The 20,964-nt window shown below is 39.3% G+C and overlaps 2 pseudogenes across 2 annotated transcripts; one reads left to right on the top strand and one right to left on the bottom strand.

Moving 5' to 3' along the window:
- Positions 1-1,186: 1,186 nt before the first annotated feature.
- On the bottom strand, positions 1,187-8,750 carry LOC125209998 (uncharacterized; annotated as a pseudogene). Its single transcript, XR_016136271.1, has 2 exons — positions 1,637-8,750; positions 1,187-1,527 (listed from the first exon to the last, which is right to left on the bottom strand). The product of XR_016136271.1 is annotated as an uncharacterized LOC125209998 (transcript).
- Positions 8,751-11,837: 3,087 nt separating this feature from the next.
- LOC125212581 (uncharacterized) lies at positions 11,838-14,036 on the top strand (annotated as a pseudogene). Its single transcript, XR_016136272.1, has 3 exons — positions 11,838-12,356; positions 12,431-12,653; positions 12,736-14,036. The product of XR_016136272.1 is annotated as an uncharacterized LOC125212581 (transcript).
- The last annotated feature ends 6,928 nt before the right edge of the window (positions 14,037-20,964 follow it).

Raw genomic sequence — 20,964 nt, forward strand, 5'->3', positions numbered from 1 at the left:
CTACTTATATATATTCTCTCCGTCCCAACTAAGTTGAGACAAATATTTTGGAACAGAGATTAAGAAATTATATTGAAAAGTAAGAGTATGAAATAAAGTAGGAAAGATAAAGAGAGAGTAAAGTAGATAATGGAATAAAGCATGAGTGATTAGATAGTTTGTTTTTTGTTAAAAAAGAAAATGACTCAACTTAGTTGGGACATCCCAACGAGTAATACGACTCAATTTAGTTGGGACGGAGGGAGTATTAGTTTTATAATAATATGCGAGTGGAAAAATGTTTGTGGAATGAGAGGCCTATTTACCATTTATGGAATATTCCAATTGGGACTCCTAAAGTGGGACACCCAAAAATAGTAAATCGGGACTGCTAAAGTGGGACAAAAGGAGTATATTACCCCCTCCGTCCACGAATATTCGTCCCGGTTTGATCGGACACGGGTTTTAAGAAATGTAATGGAAAGTGAGTTGTAAAAGTTAGTGGATTGTGGGTCCTACTTTTATATATTACTCCCTCCGTCCCGGCTAAGATGACACATTCCTTAGTCGGCACGGGGTTTTAGGAGTAATTGATTAATGTGTTTAATTGGAGAGAGAAAAGGTGGGTGGAAGTATTAAAATAGAGAGAGAAAGAAAGGTGAATATTTTAATAGGGGTGGAAAAAAGTGGTTAAATGTATTAATTGGAGAGAGAAAGTTTCCAAAAAAGGAAATGTGTCATCTTGATTGGGACAAACTAAAAAGGAAAACGTGTCATCTTAAGCGGGACGGAGGGAGTAGTTTTATACTCTCTCCGTCCCAGATAATTTGGGACACTTTGACCCGGCACGAGTTTTAAAAAATATAATAGAAAGTGAGTTGAAAAAGTTGGTGGGATGTGAGTCCTACTTTTAAAGTATTAGTTTTATAATAAAATGTGAGTAGGAATGAGTTAGTGGAATATGAGGTCCACTATAAAAAATGGTAAAAGTGAAGTGGGACAAATTATGTGGGACGACCCGAAATAGAATACTGGGTCGAATTATCTGGGACGGAGGGAGTAATAAAATGTGAGTAGAAATGAGTTAGTGGAATATGGGGTCCACCGCCAAAATGGTAAAAGTGAAGTGTGACAAATTTTGGGAGATGGACGGAAATGGAAAAATAGGACAAATTTTCAGGGACGGAGGGAGTACTATACATATGTTCATATTTTATTAATATTATTTAACAAAAATATGAGTGAATCGTTGAAAACTCTACTACAATTCCTGCATTGACTTACAAGACTCTTAATTTTTTGATTTGAGACACCTCCTTCATCGTTGGCCTCAACTTTGGATCAACGCTTACGCATTTCAGTGCTGGTTTCATCACTCCAGCCAATTACCTCGACACTCTTACATCTTCGTCTGGAGATGGTAGCCTCTTGTCCATGAGTTGTTGGACTATCATGTTTGGGTGGATTTTGACCATCATCATGTTTATGGAGGAAATAAATTCCCCTGGATAATCTTCGAACATGATTTCCAGTGCCAGAACTCCAAAGCTGTACACATCATATTTTTCTGTAATCACCATTGTGAAGACCAATTCTACAACCAACAAACATATCAACATATATAGAGTTGCTTGAAGCTATAGTATGGGATGCATACCTGGTGCGATATAGCCCCGAGTTCCCACAACTAGAGTTTGATTGGATGAGTTTGGGTCCAACAATCTAGCTGTGCCAAAATCAGATAAACAGCCTTCAAATTCCGAATCTAAGAGTATGTTGCTGCTCGAAATGTCTCTTTGTAGAATAGGGGGGCTGCAGTCATGATGCATGTAAGATAGGTCATTGGCAATGCCCTTCACCACATTTACTCTCTTCTTCCAATCTAATTCCACAGCTTCGTCATCATACTTCAACATGCTAAAGAGGCTTCTTCTTTCCATGTAGTCATAGATGAGAAACATGCTCCGTTGGTGCAAACAAAAACCAAAAAGCTTGACAATATGGCAATGATGAATCTGAGAGAGAATGTTAAGGATGAAGTTCCTTAACTCGGATAATTCGCGTCGAACGTCGCGGGAGCTATTGCCCGACGATCACTCCGGCGTCAAATTTAGGGATAAGGCAGTCACCGGAGCTTTGCCGGTCGATCAAACCAAGAACGATATGATAAAAGCGTAAAGATAAAATAAAAGGATGATTGATATTTCTGAATGCTTGAGAATAATACAATGACTCCCATTTATAAGACTAAAACCTAATACCTAACTTAGTGACCAAGCAAATAATCATAAGCAAATAAGGAAAGATATGGAAAATAATTGCTGGACAAATTAATAGAGATATGGAGATATCTCGTATCAACTCCCCCACGGTTAAAATCCACCTTGCCCTCAAGGTGGAAACCACGAAGCAAGAGGCGGTGATTGGTCCTCCTTGAGGCGACTTTTGTTGATCCCAATACTCTCATCGCACCTCGTAGATCTGATTGGTTTGGAGCTCTGAATGGAAACTGAGCTTCCCTTGAACTCAAGAACATGGGCCGATTCTTCATAAGTTTGGAAGATTCCGCAAAAATCAAAATTCCCCTCTTGAATCTCTTTTGAGGATCGTAGTAGCTAGAGACAACCAATAGCATTCCGAGCTTCTCCATCGTTAGAAAATGTAAGACTTCCCAAACGGAAGCAGAAGTAGGTAACATCAGGTGAGCAACCAACATCCCAATATTGGGTACCGGCCTTGAACTTATAGGATTCAGCTGACCTGATATGGTCCATTTCTTGAATACCTTCTGTCTTATACCCTCTACTTTCAGATCATATGAATCATGAGTCGTACGTTTCAGTATTTGGTAAAACTCGCCGACTCTGGTTCGACCAGCTCCTTCAAGCCAGAAGGTTGCCATGGATTTATCTCTCGAGGCACAATATGGGCTTGATAAATTCGTATTATCCATAACAATGCCTGTTGCAAATAGAAATCTAACTGAATCCTTGCCCATGCAATATCTCAGTGGGAGTCTTCGCAAAATTTTCAGCAATTGAATTCAGGAAAGCTGGAAGGGCTTCATCGTAGTCCCCAGGATCAAACTGAAATCTGCTCTCATCAGATCGTATACTTTGAGTAGTTAACTCATCTTGCCCAATCGGTGCAGTTGATGTATCAAGAATTGCAACATCACCTAGCTGAAGTCCAACCACCTTTAAATTCTTGAAACCAACTTCATAAATCTATTTGACTCCAAGTGCAACATCAACCAATATATCATATTGCAAAGATTTCATTGATGAGTACGAATTCTCCATCTCCAAAAATGTAGTTGAAATGTAGATTGAATCTTCCAAGGCTTCATCCAGGCTCTCCTCCAAGTTCCTTTTGAAGGTTTGAACTACATTAATAACCAAATTCTTCTTAAAAAACAAAGTGACTCAATGTAATAACTTGACACTCTTCTCTGCAAACCTTGATAGCTGTCCTGTTCCATAAACCTGTCTAACTGAACAGTCTACCTTAGCAGCTTTTCTCCTCTGGATGGCAGATTCTGACTGACCAAGGATCAACAATACAGTCTTCTTCCTTGTAGTCCTCGACGGTGGCTCAATTGATGATTGATAAATTGCAGATTTATGTGCCAGCAACACCTCGCCAACCTCCTCAACCTGCCCTCCCGAAGTGCTTATTCAGCGGAAAAATAGGGGGCTCGTCAACGCGTCCATGGATGCCCAAACACGGCGTGTCACTGCGAGGTGGGATCAACCGAGCATCGGCGTCGAGCATTGTTGAACGATGACTAATAATTGCATCATCACCGCCATTGGAGATGACCATATTTCTAGGGGAATCCTCAACACTATTTTTCTTGTCCGTGACGAAGTTCTTCTCTATTGGTGTAATACTCTCACAAACCTTACTCTGTTTTCCAATAGTGTCGGTATTCATCCACTTTTTAATTCACTATCTACATATTTCTCAATTAACTTAGATGCCTCAACATTACTCAAGGTTAGGAACTCTCAACACTAGAATGAATAGCCTCATTCACCTGTGCAATCACATCCGAGAATTCTGAATCTAATTGCATATCATTGGCTATGTACAAAACCTCCTCCACATTTTCATCTCGATTAAGTAATGGCTCAAATACAATATCATCATAATGAATTTGACGAGATTGTACTGATTCATCAATATCATCGATGAATAACTCGACAGAGCCATACCTGATATCGGGGTTGCACGGTGGAGAGATCGCAGCTGATGGCGTTGTGGCCGAGCAGGGCCTCGGTGGATGCGAAGGAAAGCACTGCGGTGGCGGCTGCTGGTCGAGCACAGTCTCATGGTAGTGATGGTGCTGCTGCCAGGCACCAACTGCTAGTATTGAAAGAGTTGATGGTACTCCTGCCCGTAGGTATGGTGCTGGTGCGGATCCATAGGTTGTTCGCAGCAATAGGCAGGCTGATGGTGGTGATTCGTCGGATTCCAGCAGGAGGGAGAGTGTTGCAGCGAGTATTCCGATGGTGACGCAACATAAGACGGGCCCGGATCGGGTGGGCGCAACCCCCACGATTGTTTGGTGGGCAGCTGAAAGGAAGGGATTTTGCACGCGTGTCGTAGGCACGTGTTCCTTCCTATTCAACAAGATTTATAAGTTCCCACTTTCCAAAATACTATTAATTAGCATATGGTAAGTTAGGGTGTCGAACCCATGAGGAACGGTAGCATCCGTTATGCATTTCCACACTTAAGAATGGTTTTGGCGATGCCGCCACGCTCTAAATTGGGGGTGGGAACTGGACTACAAAATATAAATAACACCTAAGCTAAGTTGGGAACTAAACATGCAAATAAAATACAATAAGAAGAAAGCAATTAAACTGGAACACAGACTGGGCAATCTGATAAACTGGGCAACTTAGCAGAGAAATTAACACTCGGCGAAAATAAGAACATTTCGAAAATGAAAATAGATCAGCAACTTGCATGAGCATTTCTAAAATTAGAAAGCAAAAGGAACTAAGTTGAAAGAGCTAAGGAAAATAAACTAAGTGTTGGCTCCTAAAAGAAAGCTAAAAAACTAGGATTGTGACCCTTAAAAGTGGCTAGATTAATTAACTCCTAAAAGGTAAACTTAATCAGATGCAAATGGAGGTTGAGTGCAGAAACTAACTAAGCTAAAAGGGCTGCCAAAAGTGAAAAGAAAGCATGTACTTGTTGTCTCCTAAACCTTATTACCCAAGGTGTAAAACCATTGGATAAAAGATTACAACTAATGGTTCTTTCACTTACTTCTAAAAGCTGATTTTAACTACTAATCCTACACTAAAGGCACATGAATTAAGGAGGATAATGAGAGTAGATGGCTGTTACATAATTAAAAATGCTAGACAAACATAAAATCATCAATGAAACTACATAAACATGCATTGAAAACACCAAATGAAAAGCTGAAAAATTAAAGCACTTAAACATGATAGAAAGAAGCTTCAAGAACACTTAAACATGGTGAAAAGAAAATGCTTGAGAAACTGATTTTAAAGGCTTGAAAGAAGTTTTATCTAGACAAGAACATAAAAAGCACTAGAGCTAATCAGCAAGCTAAAAACGGAAATCAAACAAGAGCTAAACTTAAAGCACATTGAATACACAAACACTTAGAGATTTTACTACTTGAAATAAGCTTTTAAAACAAGAACAACAACAATAACTAAGAGTGAGAAAGATGCAAAAGTACTATAAAGTTAAGAACAAGCAAACTAAATAAAGCAAACACTACTACTAAATTACTACTACTTCAACCCATGGTGAACAATGATCTTGGCAGCCTTGAAGTTGAAATCTCTCTTCTTAAGGAAGAGAGAAAAGTTTCCTAGAGAGAGAGAGTAACTAAACTAAACTAAAGCTAAAGTGATGAGTGATGGTGGTTGGTGACTAAGTCTTTTTAATACATATATCCAATAAAAGATATTTTCCTTCTTTTTTACTCTCCAAGGGCTGATATGGGCGTGTGTAGCAAGTGAGAATTGTCCTTGACAAATGTGTGGAAGTGGCTTTAGTCATTTTCCCGTCAGGTTCAAACTGGCCAGTCCAACAGCTTGGCCAGTGTTGGACTGGCCAGTTTGGGTCTTCTTTGCCTTCTTCCTTCACTTTCTTCCATTCTTTGTCATTTTTCCCTCTTTCTTGCATGTTTTCCTCTTCGTGCCTCAATCAAGCAGCTTCCAAACATAATAATCCATTCCCTGCCAAAATAGCATCTTCTCATGCAAATATTCAACTAATAAGTGCGAAAAGTGATCAAATCCGAGTGACAAAAACTAGCCTATCAGCAACTGCTGACAATCCTTCGATGGGTGAGTGATTGGATGCAACGATGGCTGCCAATCCTGGTCTCCCTGTTGGCGAGAGGGCGTAAGGGGTAAATAGACCTTTGAATTGTATTGCGGTGCACCATAAGGCAGTCCCGGAACGGGTGGGTGCAACTCCCACGATTGTTTGGGGGGCAGCTGTTGCCACTCCATGTAACTGTGCTGTCGCGGCTGTTGAACGGACGAATTGAAGCTCGCATAGGGCTGCTGTCCATATGCCTCAATTGGCGGCTGTTGGTCGTCAATGGCGTCAAATCTCTTGTTTAATCTATTGCAGACAGCCATTATCCGGTCACATAAGGAAGATAGATAGATTTCTTCATTGGAAGTCATTGATGGAGGATGAGATCGAAGTGAAAGCATCAATTGTTAAGGATGAAGTTCCTTAACTCGGATAATTCGCGTCGAACGTCGCGGGAGCTATTGCCCGACGATCACTCCGGCGTCAAATTTAGGGATAAAAGGCAGTCGCCGGAGCTTTGCCGGTCGATCAAACCAAGAATGATATGATAAAAGCGTAAAGATAAAATAAAAGGATGATTGATATTTCTGAATGCTTGAGAATAATTCAATGACTCCCATTTATAAGACTAATACCCTAATAACTAACTTAGTGACCAAGCAAATAATCATAAGCAAATAAGGAAAGATATGGAAAATAATTGATGGACAAATTAATAGAGATATGGAGATATCTCGTATCAGAGATCCTCTGCTTCATTCCTGAAAGAGGACTCAGAAGTAGGATTATCTCATTCGAATCTGTGAAGCTTCTTAACAGCAACAACTCTTCCACTGGGCAGTTGGGCTCTGTAGATGCTCCCATAAGCACCAGTTCCAATGCAGTATCTGATGTCAAAGTCTAGTGTTGCTTGGATGATGTCTTGATAGGTGATATTGCCATCGAAGTTCCATATCCTGAATATGTCACCATGTCTTACATCAGGTGGGTTTGGTGCCTCTTTCTTTCTTAATAAAAAAGACTCCAAAGAAAATTGAACGCAGAAAAACACAGCCAAATATTATCACTACAGCATAAACTATAACTGTCTCTCGATGTTTTGCTTTCTTGTTGGGAATCTCGGATTCCCCTGCAAAAAAAAGTTTGGGATTTCCCCAGAACGATTTTGTCCCAAACCTATGCCATATATTAGGTAGAATTAGGCCCTCTAAGTTATTGTTGGACAAATTGATTCCAGCTAAATGTGAAATAGATTCGGGGACTTCACCAAAAAGATGGTTCTCAGAGAGATCGATATTGAGAAACTGTGCATTAGCAACATTTCCCAACTGAGAAGGTATCCTTCCTTGGATTGAACACCCACTGAGGCCTATGGTTTTGATACAAGGAAGCATGTGCATTCCTGCTTGGAAAACATCTTCCAACCTATTACCATCCAATTTCAATTTCCAATCTTGTTAGTTGGCTCATAGTTAAGGGCAAAGAGCCATTGATGTTATTGAAGCTCAAATCAAGAACAACCAACTGCTTGAGGTTTCCTATTCCAGATAATCGTTATAAGATATGTTGAGCACCTGTAGCTCACTCAGATAAGTTAATGAAAGAGGCAACTCACTTCCGAAATGATTATCAGACAAAGTGAGATAAATTAGGTTGGATAAGCTTCCTATGTCAGGTGGAATGACACCAGAAAACTCGTTAGATGAGAGGTCGAGCACAAGTAATTCACTCAGATTTACCAATGAAAGAGGCAGCTCACTTGTGAGTTGATTGTAGGACAAATAGAGATGAGTAAGTTTGGATAAGCTTCCTATGTTAGGTGGAATGACACCAGTAATATCATAGTTATGAGAAATGTCAAGTACATGTAACTCACTCAGATTTGCTAATGAAAGAGGCAACTCACTTTTGAATTGATTGTGAGACAAATTGAAATGAATTAGCTTGTATAAGCTTCCTATTTTAGGTGTAATGACACCAGAAAACTCATTAGAAGAGAGGTCAATCACAAGTAATTCACTCAGATTTAACAATGAAAGAGATAGCTCAGAATTGAGTAGATGATTATGAGATAAATTGAGATAAGATAGGATAGAGAGGAAACCTATCTGTGGTGGGATAAATCCATAGAGACCACATTCGGTGAGATGACTGCTAGTCAGAGATGTGAAAACAAGCGGATCCAAATGGCGAAGGTCGTGACACTGAGATTCATTATTGCATCCTACTTGAGTTTGCAGGCTTATATCTGTAACGCAACCATCATCATCGCAAGCCATACCTTGCCACTCGCAGATTGTGGAGTTGGAGTTGATATAAGGCCACCCGAAATCCATCAAAGCCTTCATTTGTCTGCTCGAATCTGAAACATTAAATTCAACTACATTACTCATCAACAATATGCAGATGCTCACAATGATCACAGCATTAGCAACAAAGACAACACCCATCACTTATATTCTCTACTCATACCTCTAATATCACTTTATATATATCTTGCAACCATCATATATTATCATTATGAGGTAATTATTGACATCACACATTTAATTAGTAAACATCATAAAAATCAAAGTCTACTAGGTCAATGCCTGAACTGTCACACAGTATTCAATGTTTACAAATTTTCCAAAATTTTAATTTTAATGTCATACAGCTCTTCTAATTTTAAATTTTTTTTCTAGAAGCATGCACTTATAATATCTTTTTACTATTAATGCAATTTACATAGGACTAAGCTACGTAAAGTAACAGAGTAAAAGAATGTATCTAGTGGAACCAACAGTCCATGTGGTTGAACTAATAAAGTTGCCTGCTTTAAAATGAGACAAGTGTAAATCACATAAATTATGTTAAAGAGTCCCAATAGTATATACTAGAGTAATAAAGATATAGCATATACCAATATACATTTGATAAGGCTACAGAGGAATCAGAGTAATTTTCATAAGGCTACTGAACATCTGTAAATTTATTATAGAAGAAGAAGGCAGCTGTGAGTTCAATCTGAATGCATGAGATGAAACACTGATATTAAGCGGAACGGCATTGTCAACTTTGGTGGATGATTCGCGAGATCCTGAGACACCTCCTTCATACACGGCCGCAGCTTTGGATCGGAGCTTATGCATTTCAGTGCTGTTTTCACCGCTCCAATCAATTCACTCGACACTCTTATGATGGTAGCCTCTTGTCCAAGATTTGTTGCACCATCATGTTTTGAGCAAACTGTGTCGATCTTTTAATCGTCGTCATGGAGGAAATGAAATCCCCCGGGTGATCTCCAAACATGACTTCCAATGCCAAAACTCCGAAGCTATACACATCACATTTTTCTGTAAACACCATTGTGAAGGCCTACTCTGCAACCAACAAACATGTCATTTCTAAAGAAAACAGTTACTAATTGAAACTATGTTATGGTGTGCAATATAGCCCCAAGTTCCCACAAGAAGAGTCGATAACTCAGTCAGATTTACTAATGAATAAGGCATGCAGATAATTATTAGACAAGTTGAGATAAGATAGGTTGGAGAGGTAACCTATATTATTATTTACTTAAATACTCCTTCCGTCTCGTGTTACCTGCACTTTTCAATTTCGGTCTGTTACTAACTACCTACATTGTTTCTATTTTAAATATAATTTAGGGTATTTAATTAATATATTAGAGTTAATTAAGTGTCCATTTATTTGGTGGTCTCTTACTACACTTAAAATCAATCTCAAAACTGCGACCGAAAATGAAAAGTGCAACTAACACGGGACGGAGGGAGTATATATATAACTTACTTTGTTATTTTGAGAAAATATAATTGTAAACAGGAATTTTGTTAAAATATAAAATATAAAATAAATATCCTCAAAAGCTAAAACTATATTTAAATTAGATGAAATTGTGAATCTTATTTGGACCTATCTTGGGTTTAGGTCTGTATGCGATTAAGTTGGATTTATAATGGGCCTGGGTACATAATTGAAAAAAATGTCTCAGATCTCAATTTAATCAAAACAACCAATATTAGAGACCATAAAAAAAAAAAAATTGTTGAGGTAGAAGAAGTGCTAACTAAAACTGGTTGCTCACATATCAAAAGCTCATAAATATGCTTGATTTATCATTTATCTCACTTGATATCTCCTAAACTATTGGTAAAGAGAAAATATCTTATTTTTTATTTGCCATATGCGTACAACTTTAGCAGATACCAAATCCTTGAAGAAAGCAAATAGATTAATTAACATCTACTAATCATAAAGAGAAAAGTCATTAATATCTTTAAATTTTTTATTTGTCGTATACGTACAACTTTAGAAATTAAATATTCATTACTAGATACCAAATCCATGAAGCAAGCAAATAGACTAAAATTAACATCTTTTATTAGTAGTACTGTATAAATCATTGCTTAGTCGATGGTTCCAAATAATAGTATCGTTTTAAAAAATGATACAATATGATATTAACGAATCCTTGTCATTCACTCTGTTTTATAGAAATGACACAATAATTAATGTATCATTTATAAAGAGATAAGGGGAGAAGAATAGTTGAAATAGTGTTAGTGGGTTTGAAATCTGCATTATTATTAGTGTTTAATAAATTGTAATGGTAGGCCATATAATGGTATAAATCGTAAATAAATTGATGTATATGTATATGTGTAAGAGCTTGCAGTGGCTGCCGTCCCACCGGCCGTGCGGCTCGGCGGTCAGGACGGTGCCACTGCACAAGGCGAGCGAAAAAAATGGGTGGGGAGGGGCGCCGTGAGGTCGGCAATCGCCGAGTGGTTGATGGCGGTGGCTCGGCGCCTATTGTGCGCCGAGCAACTCAGCAACTGCCGACCGATTTCTATTTTTTATAAAAGATTTGAACTCTATATATTCGAGTCGTTGCAGTTCATTTTATTTGTATCTCTCGATCATTTGGGATGGCTTAATGATGTGGCAGGGGGTATTTTTGGATGGGCCGTGGGAAGGCTGTTGTTGGGAGGGCTGAACCACTATGAATGCTTTAATGAGTTGGAGACAACTTTTCATAAATTGTTCAAGTTAAATTTTACAACTTTATGAAAAAACATGAATGAAATTGAACCAAATCAAGATAACTTTTCTTTCAGAAGAGGACTAATGGTTTATCTAACTGCGTGAGAAGTACTCTCTCTGTCCCTGAAAGTTTGTCACACTTTTTTTCTGTACTTGTTTTGTAAAATTAAGATAGAAAATAGTTTAGTTAAGACTTTTTCTACATTATTCTTTTTCTTCTACTATATTCTTCTCACTTTAAATATTTATTATTATTTTTACAAAACGAGTGCAGAAAAGAAGTGTAACAAACTTTCAGGAACGGAGGGATTAGTATTTTCTTAACACTACTTTGAAATTCCTTGTTGGTTTTAATAAATTTAATCTAAAGCATCATTATTCCATCCATCTAAAGCATTCATATTCATGTATAAATTCGAAGTTGTTGTGCATGTCTCCACACATCTACTCCTCAAAATCTGGTGATCACTCACCCACAATATTCAGTTGCAATTCCGCCTTGTAGAGTAATATTCCGGCATCGCTCGTAGTTAGTTTGTTACTCATTTTCATTTTTGGCAAAAATTAACACATTTTCTTCTTCTACTAATCCTCTCTGTTTTTTGAATCACAGGTATAGAGTTGGTATGGTGGGTGATAGCCATTTCAGTCATGATCATCCATTGACATCCTTTCGTGATGAGATGGAAGCGGATGCTTCTGATAACTATCATTCTTGCAAAATATGTGGTTTGCCAATTCTATCTGCTCCCTCCTACACTTGCACCTTTGCTGCTTGTGATTTTTTTCTGCACCAATCATGTGCCCACAAAATCCTACAAAAATTAATCCTTCCCAATCTTAAAGACCACCCCCTTTATCTCCAAGTAGGAAGTCCCAGTTACTTCTACGAATGTAATTAATGCCGTCTCAAAATGCATCCTTTGGATGCAGCAGCAGCAGCAGTGGATGGTGTAGAGATCAAAAGCAAACACAAGAGCCATCCACCTCACCCTCTCATGGCTTACTGTAGATAGATTTTCACTCGTTGCGATGCCTGTGGGGAGGGACATGCCGGTTTCTTCTTCTCATGCCAACTCTGTAATTTCTGGATTCATCAAGCCTGCACACCATACTGCCTACTGCTATCACGCTCCCCTCTCGTCCTCTGCCTCTGCTTCTCGTATATTCTATTCCTGCCAGTTCCCGATATAGTTGGTGCATTGTTTGCGACAAACCCTTGCTTCATACCCATAACACCATCTATTTATGTCCCCAAACCTTAAGCATTTCTCATGTCAGATGTGGACTCGATAAAATTCAATCCAGTACGTAAGGATTGTATATAAACCTCATTCAGACGACTTTATATACTAATAATATCTACTAACTATAATACATTCATTGCAGAAACGAGGCTAGAGTTGATCCAACTGCCAGATGACAAGTTGGACACATTTCCAAGTTTGGAGATCCGTACATACTCCCAGAGAAACAAAGATGATAGTATTGGTGATGATGAAAACAAGAAGCTTGCAATTGAGAATTTTCACAAGCATCCTTTGATCCTAGTTGGTGATGAGGAAGAGGATCATATTTATAATTGCAAAAAACTAGTGTGTGATATATGCATACAAACCATTCCTATTCCATCTCCATTTTACAGATGCTCTCAACAAGGCGGCTGCTCTTTCCTTGCCCATAAAGTCTGTGCAGACCTTCTCTCCATTATCAAGTTTGAGATTCCAATTGATGTAGGCAACGTAGTATTAAAGGCACAACCTTGTCCGCACCCGGACAAATGGTTCTTCAGTTCAATATTTCTCTGCTGTTGCTGTTGTCTTCCTTGCAATGCACCTTGCTACTACATTCCAGAAGATGATTTAGGTCTCTTCACTGATCTGTCGTGCATGGCTGTCCCATACATTATAAAGCACAGCTCACACAGCCAACACATTCTCTTTCGCACCACCAGCCAATTGATTCAGACCTCCGCCATCACTTGTTGTTCCCGCCGCCCCACCGTTCATGATATCTATAAGTGCACTACGTGCCATTTCTACATTCATATAAGGTGTGCCTTACTACCAAAAAGGGTTCATTTTCATAAATTCGATCAACATCCTCTGCATTTGATCACTACGGGTACTAGTAATAGTACAAGTAGTGATCATGACATCTGTGAGGTGTGTGAGGAAGGTATAGAGTGCAAGTATTGGTTCTACCACTGTGCTCAATGTGACTACTCTTTCCACGTAAACTGCATTCCCTCGCTTGGATATTTGTCGAAAGTCAAGTTTGGAGGAAAAAGTAGCATGCCTTGTCACTCTCATCCTCTCACACTCACACGGATGCTTACTTATGGAAGAAATGAGAGGTGTGGGTATTGCAACCAAATCATTCGAGGATTGGTAGATCAAGCGGCTTTCTCATGTTCACAATGCGATTATTGGATTCATTTTTCTTGTGCGAGGGATTCATTCACATCCTCTCACAATTGTACATCCTTGGTTTTCGAGGAAACCGATGCACAGAAGTGGTATGATATTCTTGAAGCCGAAAGATCAATTACTTGTACCGTAATGATGTAATTGTGGAATAGATGAATTTACTCTGTTTAAGAAACTGTAATTGTTGCTGGTGAGGTGTGTGTATTTAGTGAATTACTTAATTATTTACAATATTTGAATTGCCTATTTTTTTTATGTATTTTGAGGACAATATTATTTATTGTGAGTTGAATATATCATTTTTAATGCACTTCCTCAGTTTTGTTTTAGTCTATCTATTCTCTTTGATCTAGTTTTCTCTGAGTGCACTCAGGTTCATCATCATTGCTTCCTACTTGAGACTGTAGGCGATCATTCCAAGTGATGTCTTTCCATCGACAGTGGAGCTCACATGAGGCCACCCAAAATCCATCAACGCCTTCAATTCCATCTTCGAGTTTGAAACATTTACTGCAACTGTATTACTCAACAATACGCCGATGCTCATAATAATGATAATAGCATTAGCAGCAAATACAACATCCATCAGACCTATAGTATTTTCTAGTTTGTATATGTATGATTCTTGATCTGTCACTTTATGTTAGTATGCCTTGAATTTGTATAGGATTAGGTTTCCTAATAAGGATAGGATTATGTTTCCTAAGCCCAGTCTGTCTAATGTGTGCCTATATATATGAGAGTAGAGCACATAATCTGTATCTGAAAACTGCAGTCATAATACAATTTGTTCTCCGTTTTTGCCCGTGGACGTAGCCAACACAACGTTGGTGAACCACGTAAATTCTGTGTCTATTTACGTTCTTTTGTTTCTCGATTCACAATTGCCCTATTTGTCATAACAAACTGGTATCAGAGCCTTGGTTTTCGAACTAGGGTTTTGAATTCCGCTGCGAGGGTTTTGTCTGGTAAATCGAGATGTCTGCTTTGAACGTGAAGGTTGACAAATTCACCGGGAGAAATAGTTTTGGTTTATGGCAGATCAAGATGCGATCTCTGCTGAAGCAGCAGGGTTTGTGGGAGCCGCTCAAAACAAAGAAGGCTACAGAGGATGATAAGGAGTGGACAACCCTAGACGAAAAGGCCCACTCGACCATCATATTGAGCCTGTCTGACGATGTTATCATCGAAGTTGCGGATCAGGAGACGGCTGCTGCTCTTTGGGAAAAGTTGGAGAGTCTATACATGACGAAGTCTCTAACCAACAAGTTGCTCTTGAAGCAACGTTTGTTTCGGTTACGCATGCAGGAAGGTATGCCCCTTCGGGATCATCTGGAAAATTTGAATAAAATTTTGCTAGATTTGCGTAATGTTGAAGTTAAAGTAGAAGACGAGGATGCTGCTTTAATTTTGCTTGTGTCTCTGCCTGAATCTTACGAAAATTTTGTTGAGTCTTTTATGACTGGAAAGGAAACTCTTTCGTTGGAGGATGTTCGATCTGCTCTCCACATCAGAGAGGATGGTCAACAGGCAATGAGTTCAGCCACAGAAGATCTGCCATCGGGATTATCTGTTACGGGTAAAGGACAGAAGAAATTCGGACAGAAGAAGCAGAACTCAAAAGGTTCAAAAGGTCCTAAAGGCCCTAAGCCAGATGACATCTGCAGATATTGTAAAGAACCAGGGCATTGGAAGGCTGATTGTCCAAGGATAAAGAAGAAATTGGGCAAGAAGGAAGATGCTCATGGTTCTGCGACTGTGGCAGAAGCTGATGACACAAATTCGGAAGAAGAATTGGCCTTGGTTGCGGATGAACAGCCACGCTGTAATGATGTGTGGATTTTGGATTCTGGAGCGTTATATCATCTCTGTCCTAGTATTTCAACACTTATGAGCAGATAGATGGAGACAATGTTACCATGGCCAACAGTGCTGTCTGCAAGGTGGTTGGCATCGGCTCAATCAAGATTAGGACTTATGATGGGGTCTTCTGCACCTTGAACGATGTTAGGCATGTTCCACAGATGACGAAGAATCTGATATCCCTAAGTACATTTGATAGTAAGGGGTTCAGTTTCAAAGGTGAAGGTGGAGTAATGCGTATTTTGAAAGGTTCGAAGGTGGTTCTGATAGCTTTGAAACGGGGTACCTTGTATGTTCTGAGAGGTTCCATCGTAGCAAATTCTGCTGATATTGCATCATCCGAGGTTGCAACCAAGGATATGACCAAGTTGTGGCATATGAGGCTCGGTCATATGGGAGAACGTGGCATGAGAATCATGTCGAATCGTGATTTTCTTTCGGGCCATAAGGTGCAGAAACTTGATTTCTGTGAACACTGTGTGTTGGGGAAGCTTCATCGCAGCAAGTTTCCAAAGAAGGGTGTTCATCGAACGAAGGGGACACTTGACTACATTCATATGGATTGTTGGGGTCCCTCACGTGTTGAGTCTATTGGAGGACGCAAGTATTTTGTGTCGATGATTGATGACTACTCGAGAATGACTTGGGTGTTTATGATGAAGCATAAAGGTGAGGCATTCAAGAAGTTCAAAGAGTGGAAGACTCTAATTGAAAACCAGACTGAGAAGAAGATCAAGCGATTGAGAACAGATAACGGTCTGGAATTTTGTTCGTCTGAGTTCGATGAGTTTTGTAGGAGTGAAGGGATCGTTCGCCATCACACCGTTAGACATACACCACAGCAGAATGGTGTGGCAGAACGCATGAATCAGACGTTGTTGGAGAGAGCAAGATGCATGCTCTTCCAAGCCGGTTTGACTAGGAAGTTTTGGGCAGAGGCAGTAAACACGGCTTGTTATCTGATCAACCGTGGACCTCACACTGGCATTGACTGCAAGACACCGTACGAGGTATGGTCTGATTCACCTGCAGATTACTCTATGTTGAGAGTTTTTGGGAGTACTGTTTACTATCATGTGAGTGAAGGTAAATTGGAGCCAAGAGCTAAGAAGGGAGTATTTGTAGGTTATGGAGATGGAGTTAAGGGGTACAGAATTTGGTCATCTTCAGAGGGTAGAATTATTCTCAGTCGGAATGTGGTATTTGATGAAAATTCTATGCTTAACTCTACTGTGAAGTCTATTGCTACAGAGGATTTGGATGGTGTTGATGAACAAGTGGAGCTGCAAGTCACTCATGATGTGAGTGAATCACAACTCCAAGGTGGAGAAGATCAACACACTACTGCTGAAGCCGCCGATACTTCTAGTTCGGATGTTCATCCACAAGCTCGTCAGAGAAGCATTGCTATTGACAGAGCTAGGAGGACAAATGTGAAGCCTCCGTTGAGGTATGGTTTTGAGGATATGATGGCATATGCATTGCAGGTTGCCAATGAGGTCGAAGATGAGCCTTCGGCAGATGAACCACCTACCTACAAGGAAGCTATTTCAGGCAGTGAGCGTGCCAAGTGGCTCGCTGCAATGCAAGAAGAGATAGAATCACTTTTGAAGAACCTGACTTGGGAATTGGTTCCACGGCCTAAGGGGAGAAAGATTGTTACTTGCAAATGGATTTTCAAGAAGAAGGAAGGCACTACACCAGATGAGGGCATTAGATACAAGGCTCGTCTAGTTGCAAGAGGGTTCACGCAAAAGGAGGGGGTTGACTATAATGAGATATTCTCACCCCTGGTCAGACATACTTCCATCAGAGTGTTACTTGCAATAGTTGCACATTATGATTTGGAGCTTGAGCAACTAGATGTGAAGACGGCTTTCCTACACGGATTGCTTGAGGAGGATATCTACATGACTCAGCCAGAGGGATTTGTGGTTCCGGGCAAGGAGGATTATGTGTGCAAGTTGAAGAAGTCCTTGTATGGACTAAAGCAGTCTCCGAGGCAGTGGTATAAGAGGTTTGACAGTTACATGATCAAGCTGGGATTCAGCAGGAGTCCGTATGATTGTTGTGTCTATCACAACAAAGCTGACGATGGTTCTATGGTCTATCTTGTTCTATATGTGGATGATATGCTTATAGCTGCGAAGTCAAAGTCTGAAGTACAGAAGTTGAAAGCTCAGCTTAGTGTTGAGTTTGATATGAAGGATTTGGGTGTTGCGAAGAAAATTCTGGGCATGGAGATTTCTAGAGATAGAGAAAAGAAAAAGCTTTCTCTGTCACAGAAGAGCTACATTGAGAAGATTTTGTCAAGATTTGGCATGTCTGCATCTAAGGCTATTGATACTCCAAGTGCCACAAACATTCATTTGTCATCTGATCTTGCACCGAAATCCGAAGTTGAGGAAGAGTACATGTCTCGAGTCCCGTACTCTAATGCAGTAGGGAGTTTGATGTACGCCATGGTCTGTACTAGGCCCCAGATATAGCGCATGCTGTCAGCGTTGTTAGCAGGTTCATGGGAAATCCTGGAAAGGAGCACTGGCAGGCTGTGAAGAGGATTTTTCGTTACTTGAGAGGTACGTCTGATGTTGGTCTCATTTATGAAGGTGATACTCACTGTTTAGTGACTGGTTATTCTGATTCTGACTACGCTGGAGATGTCGATAGTAGAAGATCTATGACCGGTTATGTTTTCACTCTTAGTGGTTCTGTTGTTAGTTGGAAAGCAACTTTGCAGGCTGCAGTTACTTTGTCTACTACTGAAGCAGAGTATATGGCATTGACAGAAGCTGCTAAAGAGGGAATATGGTTGCAAGGGCTAGTTGGTGATCTTGGTTTACATCAAGATCAAGCTGTTGTGTTTTGTGACAGTCAGAGCGCTATTTGTTTAGCCAAGGATCAAGTCCATCATGAAAGGACTAAGCATATTGATGTGAGGTATCATTTTCTAAGAGATGAGAAGAGAATTGAGGTGAAGAAAGTAGGTACTGCTGATAATCCTGCTAATATGTTCACCAAGTCGGTCCCGCAGAGCAAGTTCCAACATTGTTTGGACTTGCTTAATGTCATGAGCTATTAGTTGCCCGTGGAGGGCAAATCTGAGGCAAGAATGGAGAAGTTTGTTCGTGTTATGATGATGCGTCTGCAAGGGAGAATTCAAGTCAAGGTGGAGATTTGTTAGTATGCCTTGAATTTGTATAGGATTAGGTTTTCTAATAGGGATAGGATTATGTTTCCTAAGCCCAGTTTGTCTAATGTGTGCCTATATATATGAGAGTAGAGCACATAATCTGTATCTGAAAACTGCAGTCATAATACAATTTGTTTTCCGTTTTTGCCCGTGGACGTAGCCAACACAACGTTGGTGAACCACATAAATTCTGTGTCTATTTACGTTCTTTTGTTTCTCGATTCACAATTGCCCTATTTGTCATAACACTTTATATAAAACTTGCAATTGCAAACATTGGCATGCATGTTAAAAAGGGGCTCCTTCAACTGAGCTACATCCTTTAGTTCTTGTAATACATATTTCATTTGATATTCAAATTTGCTAATATATTAGAGACCATCCCAAAAATAAAAATTAAAAGAATTGTTAAGATAGAAGAGTAAAAAGTATTTCTCATATATGTAATTCTGTAGAAATTAAAATTTTCATTAGTATATATACCAAATCCAAGAAGAAAGCAAATGTACTATAGTATATAGCATCTTATATGATTATATAATTCTTTACTTGGTCGACGAAGCCAACTAATTAATATTATCAAATGTTTTTCTCTCTCTTTAGAATAAAGGTGCAGACTTTGCTGCTTGAAAAGAATTACTCAAGTTTTAGTGGTACATACTTTACTCTTAGACATATTTTATGAAATGAATATTTTTGACAATAGATGTGATACATTGAGGCGAAATTATCAAACTACTATTTAGGTGGACATGTAACAAACCTTACTTGATTACCAAATAATCAAATATCGACACGATTTTCGGAAGGAACAAAGAAACTAGCAACATGGTATTTTTAACAAAAACTTTACTCAGTGTTTAATGTAGCACGCATCATTATATATTCCATCTAAAACATTCACATATATATTTGAAGTTGTTGCCATCTTCTCCTCACTCACATTCAATTGCATTCATCAGTCAAGAGAAAATATTCAGAGGCACTTCGCATTTCGTCGACTTCTGTTACCTTAGGTTGGTTTTTTTGAGTTGATCTGTTTTCTTTGTTCTAATTGTATATAGAATTATGCATATAACCCAATAGTTAGCTTGCTTCATAGAGAAATTGTATTCATATTTGGCTACCTAAATTGGTGGTTACTTTTATTCGAAGTTGTTGTCAATGTTTGAACACCATGTTTCTCAGTTTTTCGAATGACAGGTGATATGGAGGGTGATAGGCATTTCAGTCATCCTCATCCGTTGATCTCGTTTGTAGTAGATGATAAGGAAGTGGATGTTACTGATAACTATCATTCTTGTCAAATTTGTGGTTTGCCAATTCTATCTGCTCCCTCCTACACTTGCACCATTGCTGCTTGTGATATTTTTCTGCACGAATCATGTGCGCACAAAATCCAACAAGAATTCATCCATCCCAATCATAAATACCACACTCTTGGTCTCTTAGGAGGAAGTCCCAATTTCTTCTACGAATGTGTATATTGCGATTTTAAAATGCATCCTTTGGATCCACAGCAGTGGATGATGTAGAGATCAAAACCAAACACGAGCCATCCACCTCACCCCCTCGTGGCTCACTGTAGAGAGATTTTGACTCGTTGTGATGCGTGTGGGGAGAGACATGATGGTTTCTTCTTCTCCTGCCAACAATGTAAATTCTGGATTCATCAAGACTGCACCATACTGCCTACCGCTCTCAATCTCCTCTCTATTCCTTGGCCTTTCCTTCTCGTATATTCTATTCCTGCCATTTCCCAATATCACAAGTGCATCGTTTGCCACAAATCCTTGCTTCCTACCCATAATGCCATATATTTGTGTCCCCAAACCTTGGAATTTTCTCATGTCAGATGTGGACTCGAGAATATTCAAATCAGTACGTAAGGATCATATATATGTACCATAACCCATTCACTCCACTTCATATACCAATATCAATATATTCGTTAATTGCAGAAACAAGGATAGAGTTGATCCAATTGCCGGCCGACGAGTTTGGCACATTTCCAAGTTTGGAGATCCATACATACTCCCAACCTGATGAGGATCCTAGTCATGAAAATGAGAATTTTCACGAGCATCCTTTGATCCTAGTTGGTGATGAGGCAGAGGATCACAAGCATAATTA

Source organism: Salvia hispanica, chromosome 3 (genome assembly GCF_029641045.1).
Source record: "Salvia hispanica isolate PSC_SH4W2 chromosome 3, Shi_PSC_v1, whole genome shotgun sequence".
Classification (NCBI taxonomy): Eukaryota; Viridiplantae; Streptophyta; class Magnoliopsida; order Lamiales; family Lamiaceae; genus Salvia; species Salvia hispanica.